The sequence below is a fragment of the Alligator sinensis genome, unplaced genomic scaffold, assembly GCF_000455745.1.
Source record: "Alligator sinensis unplaced genomic scaffold, ASM45574v1 scaffold493_1, whole genome shotgun sequence".
Lineage (NCBI taxonomy): Eukaryota > Metazoa > Chordata > Crocodylia > Alligatoridae > Alligator > Alligator sinensis.
Genome location: NW_005842513.1, coordinates 480,525 through 496,487, shown reverse-complemented (window position 1 = coordinate 496,487; position 15,963 = coordinate 480,525). Strand labels below are relative to the sequence as shown.

The 15,963-nt window shown below is 47.5% G+C and overlaps 2 long non-coding RNA genes across 2 annotated transcripts in view; one reads left to right on the top strand and one right to left on the bottom strand.

The window, feature by feature from the left end:
* Nucleotides 1-15,963, top strand: part of LOC112551571 — a 51,655-nt gene that overhangs the window by 29,751 nt on the left and 5,941 nt on the right. The window lies entirely within an intron of this gene.
* Nucleotides 12,579-15,963, bottom strand: part of LOC112551572 — a 4,391-nt gene continuing 1,006 nt past the window's right edge. The window contains exon 2 of the long non-coding RNA XR_003095878.1: nucleotides 12,579-12,819. This is a non-coding gene — a long non-coding RNA (uncharacterized LOC112551572). The remainder of the gene's footprint in view (nucleotides 12,820-15,963) is intronic.

Sequence of the window (15,963 nt, the reverse complement as noted above, 5' to 3'; positions counted from 1 at the left end):
TGGGCGGTGGATCAGGCCGCCACGCTCCTCTGGATCTCACACAGGGTTTCTATTACCCTGCCGTGTACCCAGAGTCCCCACGCGATGGATGTGGAGTCCTCTTTGGCTTGGGCGGAAACTGCTCAAGCCTCTTATACGGCTAACAGGCCAATCGTTAGCCGCTACGTGTGAATAATTTAAAACTAGCCAATAGCGGGGAACGAATTTGCATACCGGTGGCGGGAACTCTTTTGCACTGTGCATTCCTCTTGCAACTTGAGCAATGCACTCTGCAAAAGAAGCTGCAAAAAGGCAGGAAACTCGTCCCTGCACCGGGGTTCTCCTCTGCAACAGGAAACACTCCCGTGCAATGAAGCTGCAACTTGGCGGGGATAATTCTGGTGCCGAAGCACACACACAATCATGCCTTTGGGTCATGACAGTGTAGAGGCACCTGAGGCCTCCTGAGGGTGCATGTGCCTCCCTCCCACTTTCAGGACAGTTATGGCCCCCTGCTCCCTGAATGTTGATGCTTACCTGGGCTTCCCTTCCTCTTGTCACCCTGTGTGCTGGTGAAGCATCCTCTCCCCTTGAAGTGGCCCCTTCTCCTGGCAAAGCTAGTTTAAAGCCCGCCGTATGAGATCAGCCAACCTAGAGGAAAAGATGCGTCTGCCCTTAGGGGAGAGGTGAAGCCCATCCCACCCCAGCATGCCCTCCTTACAGAAACATGGGTCGTTGCCAAAAAATCCAAAGGCTGCCTCGTGGCACCAGCTCTGAAGCCGCCGGTTAACCACGTCAATGCAGGCCTCATGACGCCTACCCTGTCCACTTACCAGGAGAATGAAGGAAAATACCACCTGGGCTCCTGTCTTCTTCAGTTGGTGTCCCAAGGCCTTATAGTCCTCCATGATGTTATCCGGCTTGCCCTTGGATGCATCATTTGTACCTACATGGACCACAACCAGTGGGTAGTAGTCAGAGGGCTTGATTTTAGGAATGGTCTCTGACGTTGCGAATCCTCACTCCGGGCATGCAGCGGACCTGCCATGACCAGGGCTCCAGGCGACAGATTGGACCATTGGTTCCCCTCAGGATGGAGTCCCTGATGACCACAACTTTGTGTCTCCTTCTTGGGGTATGCCTCTTCTGAGCCGGTGATGTAGGTCGAGCGGCTTCAATTCCTCTGGGGACCTGTTCTTCTGCCTCCTCCTCCAGGGGGGCTAGGGCCGCATACCTGTTCCCGAGGGGTGTCTGGGGAGCAGGCACAGCAGTTGTACGAACTGCCCTGGCCTTGACAGGAACCTGCTGCCACCGATTAGTTGGGCGCTGTGGATGCGGGGTCTCTCCGCTGGATTCCTGTCCCTGCAGAGAATGGAAATACAGGTCAATTTCATCCTCTGCCCCCAGATCCCCCGAAGCATGCTCACCTTGGCCTGGAGCTCTGCCACCTGCCCCTCTACAGCCTGAAGACGCTCACAAGAGGGGCAGGTGGGGGAGTCACCAGACCTCAGTCCCACCCCCGGGGATCCCACCTGCACAGCTCAGGGGGCAGGTGGTCACCAGGTCCCGCAAGGGCTCCGTCCTGGGTAACAGCCTCAGAGGAGCCCCGGAAGGGCAGCACCACGGGGGCAGGGCCCCTGGCAGCACTGCGGGTCCTCACCATGGCTCACAGGTAGTCCTTACCCCTCTCCTTGTTGGTGGAGTCTCTTCCCTCCTGAGGAAGACTACTGCCCTGCCTGCTTCCGCCTGTGCGAACGCCTGTGCAAACGCAGGCGTGCCCTGTTCGCTCGTGGCTTGGGAGCACAGCTCCCTGCCTGGATCAGCAAAGAGGGATCCGGGGGCTTCCCCTCCAGATCCTCTGCAGCTGCGCTGGCTCCTGCCCCACTTACCTTCGGGGGGGTCAGCTGCTGCTGCCCCTGCTGTTGCTTCTCAGCCTCTGCCGCCTCAGGTACGTTGCAGGGGGCACACGTGTGCTGAGAGCCCGCGCATGTGCCCAATCAGCCTCCTCTCCCTCCTACTGCACCCAACTGCAGTTCCCTCTACCAATTCATCTACCCTAGGCAAGGGGTATGCATCACATTTCAAAACTGTATTAACCCTGCAAAACTCAATGCAGAACCTTACAATGCAGTCAGGCTTCAGGACCAGTGCCATAGAGCTCCTCCATTCACTCGCAGACTCTTGTATTACCTCCAGGTCTAATCTTTGTGTCACTTTTTGCCAGACTGTGTCCCTTAACCACACCAGAATTTGTGAGCAGACTCTTTGGGTGGTGTATCCAGGCTTGAGGGTGATCCAGTGCTTTGCAGATATGGTCTTAGCAGGTTTCTCCATGAACATCTCCCTAAACTCAGTCAGCATGGCATTCATATCCCCCTGCTGAGCCAAGGTTAGTTCCTCCCCCAAGTGGGGCCCTGCTAGAGGATTGGTGGGAGGTTCCGGCGCCATTGTAGTGGTTATCTCCCAGTTGAGGGACATCAGGCAAGCTTATTGGCCAATCCAGAGTTTTAAGAGGTTGACATGGTACACCTGTGACTAGCAACACTTTCCTATGAGACATGTTTCAAAGTTGATTCGCCCAGTGCCCTGTAGTGCTTCAAATGGGCCTTGCCGTTTGGCCAGTAGTTTGCTTTCTGATAATGGCAGTAAGAGTAGCACTCAGTCTCCCAGATGATATATCTACAGTGGACCCCTTTATTATAATGTTCTTGCTTGTGCTGGAAATCTTCCAGGTTTGCTTTTGTGGGGAAAACCCATCATATCCAGTTGTTTGCGTAACTTTAGGATATATTGCACAATATTCCATGCAGTGGAGACCTGGGACTGCCACAATTCCTGCAGTAAGTCCAGCAACCCTCGGGACTACCTCCTATATAATAGCTCAAATGGCAAAAAGCCTGTAGAGGACTGGGGCACCTTGCACATGGTGAACAACAGATAGGGGAGTAGCCAGTCCCAATTCCAAAGCTCATCTGCTACAAACTTCCATAACATCCCTTTTAATGTCTGGTAAAATTGCTCAAGGAGCACTTGTTTTGAGGGCGGTACACTGAGGTTGTGACTGAATGAACTTTGAGCAATCCCCAAACCTCCTGCAACAGTTGGGATAGAAAAAACGTACCCTTGTCGGCTAAGGTCTCCTTCAGGATACCCCCTTAAGAAAGGATCTGGATCAACTCCAAGGCTGTGGTTTGGGCAGATGCTGACTGAATCACCACAGCCTCCACGTTGCAGGTGGTATAGTTCATGAGCATTAATAGGAATCAAGTGCCTCAGGACCTGGGTTCCGGTGGGCCAACTAAATCCACCCAGACCTGCTTGAGATGAGTATCAACCATGGGAACCAGAACGAATGGGGCCTTAGGACTGAACTGGGGTGCTACTAACTGGGGCATGAGGCACACCCTACTATTTGATCTCGCCATACACTCTGGGCCAGAAGAATTTCATCCACACTGAGCTCTGGGTTTTCTCCTGCCCCAGGTAACTTTCCCAGGGTATGTCATGGACCAATCTTAGCACCTGCTTGCAGTAAGGATGGGGCACCAACAGCTGGGACTGCCAGATTCCCATGGCCTGGTCTTTAGTCAGCTGAACTAGGAGGTCCCCCTGCAGTTCAAAATAGAGGTCCTGTTTCGTCAGGCGGGGGTTGAGGACTACGCCATTAGCTTAGGCCAATTGGCCATATAGTCTCTCAAACACAGGGTCTTCCTGCTGTTCCTGGAAAAAATCCTGGGTCACTTCCAGTTGACCCTGTTACAGCTTAGGGCTCGGGTCAGTAGGCCCTGACATGTTACCTCCCTGTTCTGGAGGGTCTAAATTACACTAGACTGCACCCCTTTCCATAAGAACTTCTGTTGTTGAAGAGAGGCTTCTTGTTGAGCCCACCTCTGTTTTTGCCGTGATGGTGGGCTATGGCTTAAACAGCGCAGGGTCCCAAAAAGGGAAGATCTCCCCACATGTAGGCTCTGCTGGGTTAAGGCCCAGTAGGGGCTTCTGCATTCAGCAGGCCTTTTGCAGCAGTTGACCTGTTGAGCCCTAGTCTCTCCCCACTACAATAGGGTAAGCCATTTGGGAGGCCACATTGGCTTTTACTTCGCCCTTACACTTGCCAGTTATCAGCGTTGGGTACACCACAGGGTAGGGACGGGTGTCTCCATGTCCCATAAGTACATTACCTACTGGGATGTCTTTGACCCTCACATATTGTGCCTGGACATATGTCACACCTGAGCCAGTCTATTAACCCATCAACCCAGACCTCTCCAATCTTTACAGGGACCGCATAGCTCCTCAGGTCGGGGTTCCTCCCCTTCCCCGCCCCCCCCCCCCCTTCCCTTGTCCAATGAGGTAAGCCAGTGAATACCTGAAGTCCATCTAGGGGCAGTTTTGAGCCTAGAGCCCCTTTTTTCATGTACTAAAAGCAGCTTAGTTGGGTGTTTGGCCTTCTGTGTGGACTGGGGGGGTTCTAGAGGTACCAGGGTCCCAGCAAGGCTCCTCCCTGAGCTGGGATCAGGAAGGTGATGGGGCTGCTGCTCAGTCTAGCTCCTGCTATGCTGTCCCTGTAGACACCCTGCACCTACTGGGCTTTCCCCTACCAATTAGTGGCCAATTCCCCCACAGGTCCTGCCACTCAAAAACACTGACCTTGAAATTAAACTTAACTGTAATAATTTTACCCATAGACTTAATTCATCCAGAATCAATGTATGTTACCTTTTTTGAAACTGCTGCAAGTTTTAAGACTGGTACTGCGTAAACACACGTCTAAGCAGCACTTTCACACCTACATATATATAGTGGAAGCTATTCGTATTAATTAATCTAAAGCCACAAGGCTCATCATTTACCATATTGTTCACTGGACTGGTCCTCAGCAGAGTCAGCAGTGTTTCAAGCCATTTTGACCCTACAACTTGGCACTTCTCAGTATATGAGTGTAGTCCAGAACCACCCCCCACCACCTCAAAGGTTCCATATGCTAAAAAGCCCCCTAACCATGACTGGAACCAGGTGTTCTTGTCATGAGTCCTGAGATCCTCCAAAAAGTTTTATTGAAATGATGCGCAGGGGAAAATGGTCTGGCTTCATCTCATGGAGGGCAGAACCACACTAATATGTGACAGGCTGAGAGAGGGTGCAACAGTGATTCTGTGTGCAATGTTTGGGGCCCCATTTGGTGATGTCTGGCAGACACTTAAGGCTGGTGAAGAAAGAGGAATAATTGGAAATGGGAAAGAAAGGTGCAGCTCCGCTGTGGGAGTGAAAAAGAAGTGAAAATGTATGCTATGTAATGGCTCACCATGACTTGAAAAGCAGTTGGCACTGAGGGGGACTTCACTTAATAGGCACTACCATATATCCTTGTGGTAGGTTCCCATCAGCATATTTGCCCAATATGGCCTATGTATTTTATAGTTGCATTCAGCGTTGGCTGCATTTAATTAACGTCATAGTTGGTTTCCATTATTGAACACATGCTGCTTTTGGTAGCAGTTTAATGATAGACAGTGTATTTAATGAGGTTTTCTTGTATGTGAATGTAAGATAAGGCTCTTTTCCCTATGGTGATTGGGAGGAAAAAAACCTTGTCTTGTATTTGAGTAAATATGGTCTGTCTACTTTATCCTTGAAAAGTTTTTTTTTCATTAAGCCATAGGCATTAAATGTAAATGTTGGCTCTTTCATTAATATTTAAGGAGGGAATAATAAGTTATCATTAAAAGGTTATTCTGATAAACTATTATTAAAAGGTTCTGAAGCTGTGGGGCAAATCCTACTATAGTACTCATGTAACATGTCTCAGTGAAGTCATTGGATAGCTTCAGTAAGCAGAAATTGGTCCTATTTTAGACAAATGCATTCACCAAAGCAGGCTTTATATCACAATCCATGTTCCACTTCATTTGCTTTATATGGGTTGTGTAAGGGGGTGTCCATTGTACAAGGCATTGAAAACTGCATTACCTTAAGCATATTTTGCTATTTAGATGAACTAGTTTATTGAACAAAAGACTTGTGGAAGTTCTGCTTGAATCGTTTTCTTTCATTTTAATCATTTTATTTCTGCTTCTTATTTTAAACATTCTGATACTTATAGAGATATATCTGTAGTGAAACTGGAACTTTTTTTGGCTGAAATCTGATTGCTGTTGTTTTGTTGACTTGGGATCTGCAGAAATGTAAGAAATGTCAAACATTTTTCCTATAAGCAAGAAGAGCTGTCTTTCTATAACAATATTTGAATCTTGTGTGAAAACCAAATTCTTTCCTTATTTCTGCCCACATGCTAATAGTGAAATGAGTCACCAACTTTTTCTTTTGCTCAAAAAATTTCTTACCATTTAAGAAAAAAATACAGAGTAGGAGGGGCTCAAAATATAGAGCTAAATCATCCCCTTCTGGGGAAAACCCCATAAAGCGGAATGGAAGTTCCGCATGTTGAAACAGAGTTTCTTATCTATATACTGGCCATCGCGATGAGATGTGGACTATAAAGACAGAAAGTAGCCCCCATCTCAGTCTGTGAAGCAATATACCTATACTACATGCAAAGTAACCGGTTATTGTTTCCTCACATCACTATCATAAGTAGATTAATTACATCATAGAGGCATAAAAACAGTGTCTGGCAGATGTGGGTGCTGTACATAGAATCTGATTTTACAAATGACATGTTGATATGAGTGTACACCCAGTGGATACCCCCTTCCCTCCCCCACTCCCTGCCATTAGTTAAAGCGCTCCCGCCGCCATTTTGAAACATGGGGACGCTGAATATACGAGATGTGGAGGCTGTTGGAGCATACTAATTAGCCCATGACAGAAAACTTGATTAATCAAGTCTGCTGCGATGCATTGACCTCCCACGCGTCTACAGGCACCCTTAGATTCTCAGTAATGTTATCTGGTTTAAGTCATAAATAAACAAATTTATGAAGAATAGTGTTGTAGTTTAAGTACTGAGGTGGACACAGCCCCCCCTCCTCCCCCCTGCAATTCTCCCCACAAAATACTTCTCCAGTCCTATATTATTTTGATCATAAGCTCTTTAGGGCAAGGGCTGTCTTAAATAGTATGTCTGTTTCACAGTTGAAAGTGTGATAGCAGAATGGGTAGCCATATGTATGCTGTTTTCAGTCTACTTAACTCACATCACAGTAGTGGTGAATATGTAGTGGTGTATGCCATATGGACTGTACAGGCTCACTGGTACCCTCAGGACCTAACTCAGGAAGGCCTACCCATGCTGCAGTGCCACCTTCGACTGCTGTGTAGACATATGTTTTATAAACCTATTTTAGGCACCAAGTACAAAAGAACTGTAAATTGGTGGATGTCTCTAGACATCAGAATCATAGACAAGGAGGGTTGAAAGGGACCTCAGGAGGTCATTTAGTCCAAAACCCTGCTCAAAGCAGTACTATCCCCAACTAGATCATCCCAGCCAAAGCTTTGTCTAGCCAGGTCTTAAAAACCTCCAAGGATAGATTCCACCATCTTTCTGAGTAATCTGGTCCAGTGTTTTACTAACCTTCTAGTGAGAAAATTCTTCCTAATATCTAACATAAACCTCCCTTGCTAAACCTTGAGAGCATTCCTCCTTGTTCTGTCATCTGCCACCTGAGAACAGTCCAGCTCCATCCTCTTTGGAACCCCGCTTCAGGTACTTGAAGGCTACTATTAAATCCCTTCTTAGTCTCCTCTTCTCCAGACTAAATAAGCCCAGTTCCTTCAGCCTGTCCTCATAAGTCATGTCCCCCAGCCCTCTCTGCATTTTCATTGCCCTCTGCTGGGCTCTCTCCAATTTGTCCATATCCTTTCTTTAGTGGGGGGGCCCAAACCTGACCACAGTACTCCAGATGTGGCCTCACCAGTGCTGAATGGAGAAGAATCACTTCCCTTGACCAACTGGCAACACACCTACCAGTGCAGCTCAATATGCCGTTAGTCCTCTTTGCAGCAAGGGTACGCTGTTGCCTTATATTTAGCTTATTGTCCACTGTAACCCCCAGGTCCTTTTCTGAAGAGCTGCTACCCAGCCAGTCAGCCCACAGCCTGTACTGGTGCATGGGATTGTTTCATCCTGAGTGCAGGATTTTGTGCAGCTTTAATCCAAATAGTCATGAGTAGGTTTGAGTCTGTGCCCACTTCCACTGAAGTTAATGGACATTATAGTGTTACTGTCTGTACTCTTCTACCTTCTAAAAGCAAAGGAAACAAATATTTGCTTTAAAGTCTACATATGAAAAAATACATGTTTTAAATAATCATACATTATTGTGTGCAACATCATGACTTGTTAAATTGAATCATAACAAGTGAATTAATAAGATAGAGCAGGAGGAAACCCAAGAGGCATACTGACTTTAAATAAATCTTTTCTGATGCTTCCTGTTCTGCTCCTGAGATACCACAGAAAAACTGCTAAACCAAAATCAGGGATTGTGACAAAAAGCAACAGCTGACCCTTTTACAACCCTTTTAGCATTTGAAGGGTTTTGTCTTTTTTGTGCCACCAAATTTTTACCCATTGCCAGAGAGGAAAGATTTTGCTTAATATTTTGATTTACTCTCATCTGACCTGGTTTATCATAAGAATGCTGCAATTAAGAGGTCTGTTTACTTGTTAAGACCACTCTCTCCAACTCATCTGTGTCCTTGCCAATCTGGTGGTGGTTCCAGAATCTAGTTTGTTTCCAACTTTGTCCACGGTTTTCCTCTGTTTGACTCCAGTCGCTTCAGATAATCTCATGCCTGTTTTAATAATGTGCAGTAATCTCATAGCCTTTGTAATGTGCACGAATGCTGGTACAGATGTTTAGGTTTATATATAAATAAAATTAAACATTTCTAAGTGCTCTTTATATTCATTTTAGATGTCTTGTATTTTATAATGTTCTAATAGTAGAAATGCTAAAGCTATCTTAAAAAATAAAGTACTACTTACTAGAATAAGCATTAGATTAGATTTCAACTGAAGGCCATGCACTAACAGGGAGGTTAGTGCAAATTTGGCTTAGGTGAATTTACAGTGCACTATCAGCTCTAAACTAGCTTCCTGTGTGGATTCTCATGGTGCACAGCAGCTTGAAGTTGCTGCTGTGCACCATGGGTGTTTTTACACTTGCTCCAGGGGCGGGGGTCAACCCTAATTAAAGCAACCCCAAGAGCCACTCTAATTAAAGTGCCCGCAGCATCTCATGTATCAGCATCCCCACACTTCAAAATGGCAGCAGGGGTACTTTAACTAAAGCTTGTCAAGCAAGCTTTAGTTAAAGCACCCCTGAGACCATTTTGAAGTACGAGGACACTGATACATAAGACGCAGGAGCTCCTAGAGGTGCAGTAATTAGTACGCTCCAGCAGACTTGATTAATCGAGTCTTCTCTGACATGCTGTAATTGCAGCACATCAGAGCAGCCTCCATGCATATCTACAGGCACCCCATGAGTCTCACTTCAAAAAGGGAGTGAGCTCCTGTGGCAGGACATGTGCAGTGCCTGCCACTTTAAGGTTTCTAGTTGGCAGTGGAGCAGCCAGCAGGTGGGTGCTAGCCTCATCAAGGCTAGCACATGACCCCAGGAGGGCCCTGGGATTGGCTAAGGGTGTGGAGCAGCTTCCATTTTAACCCAGGTCCTCAGCGAGAGAAGCAGCAGTTGATGCTGAGGAGGCAACATCAGGCTGGCTCCTGGAAGACCTTGCAGTTAAGGGCAGGAGCTATGGGGATGGTTTGAAGGCTCCTGGTCCTGGGTGTGACGTAAAACTGCACCCTGATGGGGATGGGTGGTCTGGTGGGGCTGTTTGTGGTGGAACAGTCCCCTCAGAAATGCTAGGTCAGTTACCACGCTGGTGAAAGGCAAGGAAGGGGGCCTGAAAACCCCAGTCCCTACTCATGGGTCAGTTACTGACAAGGAAAGAGACCTGGGCCAGGCAAGCCCAGAGGGGGACACCTGAGCCAGTGTAGTGGGGCCAGGCATGGTGGCAGCCACCTGAGCCTACAGGGGGGAAGACCCCAGTGCAGAGGGCCAGGCATGGCAGCAGCCACCTGAGCCCCACCAGGTGGAAGACTCCAGCAGCCCAGTGAGGGGCCAGGAGTGTGAAGCAGCCAAGTGAGGGCAGAAGGCCCAGTGAGGGGCCAAGTGTGTAGAGCGGCCCAGTTGAAGATGAATGGCCCTAGTGAGGGGCGGAACCACTGACTGGGGGAAACAGATATATCGGATGGGATAATATGGATATACCAGATGTGACAGAAATATTGGAATTGACAGTATGGAAATACTGGATGTGACACAGAAACAGCTGTGAGGCACGGGACACGTGTAAGGGAAGGTCGGAGCATGTACTTAGGCCCTTGTTATCAAGAGGTCAAACAATGGGCAGCCTCCCGCCTTAGAAATAACATTATTTCATCAAGGTGAGGCAGGAAAGTGAAGCGGGGGTTTAACCGTGAGCAGGTGGGTGGCTGGCACTGAGACCCAGCCCTAAAAGGCCAGCCGTTACAGCTCCTTTGCACTGTGTGTACACCACTAGTGCCCATTTGGTAAGTTAGTGTAGGTCATTAGTGCAGTGTAAACTCAAGGCACAAACAAAAGCGACAGTCTTTGCCTGACTGGGCCCCTGAAAGCTCTCTACAGTCATGACCAAACACAAGTTCATGGCTGCAGAGTGCTTTAAAAGGGCTTAATCCTGCAACAATCTGAACCCGCATTACATGAGGGTTCAGATAGTGATTTCATTAACTTGTGTCTACGTGCACTGGGACCAGGACTCAGCTGATGCACCCCAGCTCTCCTCCCGGCACTGTTTTCAGAATGGGAGGGGGGGAAGGGAGTGGAGGGAGTTTTTTCTGGGGATTGCCCTTCTGGTGCTGGAGGGTGGACTAGGTGGATTGGAGCTCCAGGCCATCCATCCGCCCACTCCAGCATGGCTGGGGAAACCCCAGAATGTACCTCCCTCCCCTGCCTCTTCCCCCTCCCATCCTGAGACAGAATGGGACCTGGGAGAGGGGGGTGGGGTAAAGGAAGAGGCTACTGAAACGTAACCTCTCTCCCTGAATTAGCTCCAAATTGGAGCTCTATCCCGTAGCCTCCCGACCCAACAGCTACCATCTGTTGGGTCGGGAGGATCAGTCTTTCTATGAAGTGTCATGAGTTAGACCCAGGAGATGCACTTCTGTTCCTTCATATCCTAGCTTACTGCATACTGTCTTCACACTGGACAAACCCTAAGTGTCCAAATAGGGTGTGTGTAGATGAAACAGGGACCCTAAATTGCAGTGGTGGGTTTTAAAAAACACTGCTTCAATTTAGGGCTGATTAAACCCCTGTGCTGTACACACACCCCACTGACTTAACTGCCTCTCAGGTGGGGAGGAGAGGGCAAGCTGCCGTCAGGCGGAGCAGTCCCTGGGCAGAGGGGAGGTGGCGGGGGGCTGGTGCTTCCCTCCACAGCACCTGCTCCCTCTCTTCCCCCCCACCCCAGCAGCACCCGTCCAAAGCAGCAGTGGTGGGGGGAGGGGGAGAGAAGCAGGCAGCCTTACCCTGACTTATTGCTCACCATCCCTGCACCTTGCCCCCCTGCTTCCTGCCCCCTGACCACTTGTCCTGTCCCATCCCACCTTCCCCACACTGCCACAGCTGCGCTTGCTGTGAGTCCCTCACTGCTGTCTGGCTGTGCTCTACGTCCTGGCCTGCTCCCTGGCTTTGCACTGATTCACTCTCTACTCATTGGCTTAGGATGGAACCAGGGAGCAGCATAAGATCCAGTGTGGAGCCAGAGAGCAGTAAGGGACTCAGCATGGAGCCAGAGCAGACAGCAGCACAAGACTGCACTGTCTGCAAGTACTGCATTGTTACTTAGTACTCGATTCTTAGATGAGGCTTCATTTTCCACATGTTGAATGGGGGAAAGCATTTAATCTTGGAATCGAAGAAATAGAATTTTTTTTTTTTTCGTATTAATTTGAGTGTTCATCAAAGTAAACAGGATATAGCAGCCAAATTTAATGGTTTGCATATTCATAATACCCGTTTGCTCTTTGTAACTGGTATCAGGATCAGGCATCTTTGTAAAAATGATTATCTTGTGCAGTTCTAGAAATGTGTAGTTTATCATCGCTCGTTTCTAAAATGAATCGCTTAAGATGTGTTCTGGCAGCTGAATGTGTCTCATGTCTAGACTTAGGTAGTCTGTTAATTAACTGAGAAAGTCAAGAGTGCCCTCCTGTCTTTTTTTATTATTGTCATTTTCTTTACAGGCACCTATAATTTCAGCAGGGTTTTTATTGGGTTTTACTACTCAAATCACTGATTTAAGAACAAAATAGTTATTATTATAATTTTCAGACACATCAAAGGCACAGGTGGGAAATACTAAGAGGCTACTTCTCAGCCTCTTGCGGGCGAAGATCAAGTGTAGTAATTTTATAAAGGTCAGTCCTGTACTAAGTGATGCAGTGGGAAGTATTTACCATTCACTCCACCAACCAGGGTTGGCATCCTGGTTGTTGTCAACTGACCTCTGGTTTTGAGGAGGTCAGTCGTAAAGCTAGAAGCTCCATCCTTCATGGTTTATGCTGCGTAAACAATGGACCAGTATCCTTTTACATGATTTAATGTTTATTGAGAAGACATAGTCAACACCATTTTAGTTCTGTTCCTAGTTCTGCTAATGTCCAAACTACTGGCTGCAGCAGAAGTAGAATCTGATTCATAATAAGGATGGAGATGTCAGTCTGAAGTCAAATAGAAGGCAGGGTAGATTTGTACCTTGCAGAACATCCAAAGTGAATATTACATAGTACAAGCTTTCATGAGCTTAAGATCATTTCATCAGATGCTGTGAAAAGACAGACAGAAAGCAGAGTATAAGGAGGGGAAATTAGAATGCTAAAGACAAGAAAGAGGTAGAGACAAGGTAAAGGTGGGGGGAGCTGTGCTAAGAGAGCCAAACCCATAGAGACAAAGGAGTCACTAAAGCTAACCCAGATAATTGGATAAGAATCCATAGTTCCTGTTTAAAACATACTTAACACAATCTGGTCTGTAGATGATTTCTTATTTCACAATTTCCTGTTCAAATTGGTTTTTAAAAATTTGTTGTCTGAGAACAACCACCTTCAGATCAGTAATGGAGTGTCCAGGGAGATTAAAGTGTTCTGCCACAGGCTTGCATGTGTTTCTGCAGCTGATTTCAGAGCAATATTCATTTGTTCTGTCATGCAGGGATCCTCTAGTGTGTCCAAAGTAGACTGCAGAGGGGCCTGTAAGCAGGTGATGGCATATATGACATGGGTGGAGTTGCAAGTGAATGAACACTGGATGTTATAATCTCTGTTATCCAGTGGTGATGGCCTGGTGCTTTGATGATGCAAGGCGTAACGTTTCAGTGAAACTGGGAGTTGGGTAGCCTGTTGCTTGAGAGACTATTTGAAGGGGGGGGTGCTTGTAAACAGTGGGAATTTATTTACTTAAACATTTTTCAAGTCTGATGCCTGCCCTTAAGGATCCCTTACAATTTTTGTGATTTTTTTTTTTATAGTATTTGCATATTTAAAAGCTACTTTTCTTTTCCCTTTTTCAATGTGAAAAATCCACAGGCACAATAGAAATAGAAACCTTAAAGCAGCAGGTAAAATACATTTCAGACAAAATTGTAAGCTGACATCCTGTCTGTAAAAAAAAAAAAAAAAAAAAAAAAAAAAAAAAATATCTCTATCTCTATCTATCTATCTTTTTAAATGTTTGGCTAACAGTAGCTTTCCATGTGAACTTTATGGGAGCTGTTAATTCAGGGGTGGGCAATTATTTTGGCTGAAAGGCTGCTTAATTAGTTGTGGTGAGCTGTTAACGGCCATAGCGGTAGCCCTGCCCCTTGACAAGTGCCTTGCGCCCTGGTCACCATCTTGGGACTGGACGTTCCGGCTCCTAACCCCTGACCTTTGCCACTGAAAGTCCCTTCCCTTGCCCCTGGAAGTACTCCTTTTGAGGGGTGTTGCCATCTTGGAGCCAGAAAAAACCCCAAACCGTATAATAAAAGTCAAACGTCTCCTATAGCATATTTTAATTTTATTTAAAAAAATATTTTAGTCCTGATTTATGTGTGTTTGCGTAGTCTACATAGAGGTGATTGCATAATAACTCAAAGTCTTACTCGTGTGTGTGTGTGTGTGTGTGTGTGTGTGTGTGGTGGGGTATGTATATGAGTGGTTGTGTGTACAGGGTTTGTGAGGGGGTGTGGCTGTGTGTGAGGGTGTAGGGTATGTTGGGTATGGGTGTGTGTACATGTGGAAGGGTTGTGGAGAGTGTGGGCAGGGTATGGGTATGTGGGTTTTGTGGGGGCTCTGGGGACCCTCCCACACACACCTCCCCCATGGCGCACAGCCCCCACCACCACTGCCAGCAGCTGCACATGGCAGCTGACAAGGAGAGGAGCCAGGCTGGCTCGCCTCTATCATGTGGGGCTGATGTGCAGCTCTGGGGACTCGCATGCCAACGTGGGGGAAGGCCTGTGCAATGGAGCCAGCTGCCTTCCCCACTCCCTGCCACCACATGCAGCTCCGAGGACTCTTCCAGAAGTGGTGGGGAGCCCTGCGCCCTGCTTCCCAGTGGAGTCCTGGGGGCTGCACGTAGCAGCAGAGTGGGGCCACACCATCAGCTCCATCGTGCAGGGCTGCCCCTTGGTGGTGTGTGAATTCCCAGGGCTGCACATGAGCCCTGCGCAATAGAGGTGGGCCAGCCTGGCTCCACTCCTTGCCTGCTGCCACATGCATCTCCTGAAACTGGCTGAAGCCGTGCCCTGCCCAGCAGCTGCACCTTCATTGGCCGTGAGCACCTTGAGGGCCTGTCACCTGCTGCTGCTGCTACCTCCAGGAAGGGCTGCGCACCATGGGGGAAAGAGCATGGAGGGGTCCTCACACCCCACACCCTGCTCACCCACACTACCGCCACCCTGCTGGGAGCATGCCTCAGGCTCCACACTCTTCCCAGCCCCACGTTCCCTCCCAGCTGCAGCTTCCCTACCTGCTACCCAAAGTGAGCACCGTAGCAGGGACATAAAGAGGAACCTCTGGAGGCTGGGGAAGCTGAGCAAGTCCTACAGTGGTGGGAGCAGTGGCCCCTCCTGGAAGCTGTGCATGCTGGCTGCACTAGGGCCCTCCCATGCAAGAAGGTGAGAGCGAAGCACATGGGCTGGGCGGGGTACAATTAATTGGTGGGCACCTGCGGGCCAGATGAAATCGCCTAGTGGGCCAAATCCAGCCCCTGGGCCGTATTTTGCCCACCCCTGTGTTAATTGTTAGCAGCTAATTCAAACTGGCAAGTTTCAGTTTCTGATTAGTGAAGGCTTTCTATGGCACTGGCTTTTCTGAACAGGTTTAAGGCATGTGAAAATGATAAAGTGCCTTACAACTTCCTAGTTTTCTAAGCAGCAGAATGTGAATCTCCTTTGCTTAGTTTATTTCCACTTAGCTATGCAATAAAGGGTTTATATTTCAGTGTGAATAACTTTTTTCACTAAGATATGAACAGACTACATGCTACAATACATATTAACAAGTATGCATACGCACAGTTACTTGTCAGAAACGTATATACCCATTAATTCAGTGGTTTAAAGGCAAATTATTTCAGTAGCATTGTATCTTCTGCTCTTAAAATCCAACTGAGGAAAAATAACAGTGTGAGGAAGGTCACAGTTTTTTGTGTGCATCAACAGCTGAAGCACACTTTACACCTAAAGGACATAAGGTGATCATAGAGAAGAAAACAGCGATGGTACTATGTTATGAGATGAAAAGCATGGTATTTTGATGCATATAAAAGAGCACAATATTAAGATGATGCAGAAATGTTGGAAGGTCACAGTGTTACATGTTAATTGCTACAGTTAGTTGACTTTGCCATCTGCTTTTGATGGTGCATTTATTGAAAAGGGTTTAACTGGCAGCTCAAGTAATGAATTGGTGTTCATTAAATGTGTAAA